The sequence below is a fragment of the Neophocaena asiaeorientalis genome, unplaced genomic scaffold, assembly GCF_003031525.2.
Source record: "Neophocaena asiaeorientalis asiaeorientalis breed wild unplaced genomic scaffold, Neophocaena_asiaeorientalis_V1.1 scaffold220, whole genome shotgun sequence".
NCBI classification, from domain to species: domain Eukaryota; kingdom Metazoa; phylum Chordata; class Mammalia; order Artiodactyla; family Phocoenidae; genus Neophocaena; species Neophocaena asiaeorientalis.
Window position 1 is genome coordinate 5,636,237 of NW_020174042.1, and position 1,444 is coordinate 5,637,680.

Consider the following 1,444-nt stretch of genomic DNA (forward strand, 5'->3'; position numbering starts at 1 on the left):
TTTTTTTAAAAAAAACAAAAAAAAAAAAAAAAAAAAAGTGGTATCTTCACAGGAGAACAAAATACGTCTTGAAGAGTTAACCTGTTTTCTTTAAACACCCTATGAACTCAATGTTTTCACCACTGACCCCTTAAAACTTGAATTCTGACCTAAGAACAGCAAGCCTTAGCAAGTTACTGGTTTCTATTTACAAATAAAGTAAAACTATTGTTCACGATAGCATGAGCTTGGCTTAATCTTCTCTAACACAAGTAGACAGAGCTAGGGATGCCCTAGGAGACCCACAAGGACCAACAAGAGATTCCACTTCTCATGTCTCACGTTGCAAAAAATTCAGAAATACTAAAACTGCCAAATTTGAGTCAATCTCATGGCCATGAGTCAAACAGAGTCACTCTAGAGCTGTTAAATATTTAAGCAGGCTACTGGACATCTTACTCTGCTCCTAGGAATGCCCCTCAATATTTGCCTAATTTAGAGCAACTGGGCCTTGAAGACCACAAACCAGACAAAAGAAATCTCAAAACCGTGAAAGCCACACGAGTCTGGTTTTGCAAATTTGTAAACGGGATATCTTAAGCACCACCATTACTTGCCGAATACAATGATTCTTAAATTCCGCTAAAAAGAACACTCATCAAAATAGCCATTTTGCCTGTTTTGTTTTACAAAAAAACAATCATTAAGAATACTAAATAGGGTGTGACATATAAAGAGTATGGAAACCCAGGAGACTATTTCTACAGCAGAACAAAAGTTCTGCGGATCCTCCACGCCGCCAAAGATGGGAAATACTGGTACAGGAGGGAACCCGGAGCATCCCTGAGAAGGGCTTCAGAGGAGCTCTGGCAGCTCGCAGACCGAGAACCCGGCGTCAAGCTCCCGGTCACCTGCCAGGACGCGACCGCTGCCAACTTGGGCACCGCGGCGGCCCGAGTGCGCGCGGGGCTGAGGGGGAAGAGATGAGCGGCGCGGCCAGCCCGCCCTCCCCGCGTGCCAATCACGCCCGCACGGCAGGCACTAGCGCGACTTTGGAGAATGCTCGCTTTTGACTTTGGATGCCGACGCGCGTGACACAGCTAAGAACAAAAAGAAAGGCCCCGCATCGCCCCAGACCGGCCTCCGCAGGGGAGTCCAGCCCGGGAGACGGAACCCGGCGGGTCAGGGCGGCCCCGGGAAGGAGGCTCCGGCGCGGGGAGGTGCGGGGCCGGCCCCGAGCCGACTCCGGTAAAAGGCTGAGGCCCGGGCACAAGCCGGGGGGTGTTTCCGGGACCCGGCGCGGGGTCTCTGGGCGCGGGCCCGGGGCCGAGGAGGTACAAGGAGAAGCAAGGCGGTCAGTGCGGCCGAAGGGCGCGCCGAGCACGCGTGCCGCCCACTCACCTCCTGCAGCGGCTCCGGTGGCCGCTCGGTGCTGCGAGGCCCGGCTCCCAGGCCGCCCGGGCCA

General features: G+C 53.1%; 1 protein-coding gene across 2 annotated transcripts in view; it reads right to left on the bottom strand.

Moving 5' to 3' along the window:
* Positions 1–1,437, bottom strand: part of GOLM1 (golgi membrane protein 1) — a 53,259-nt gene extending 51,822 nt beyond the window's left edge. For both annotated transcript variants that reach the window (XM_024753859.1, XM_024753858.1), the window contains exon 1: positions 1,381–1,437. The gene's annotated coding sequence lies outside the window, so the exon portion shown is untranslated. The remainder of the gene's footprint in view (positions 1–1,380) is intronic.
* Between the last annotated feature and the right edge of the window lie 7 nt (positions 1,438–1,444).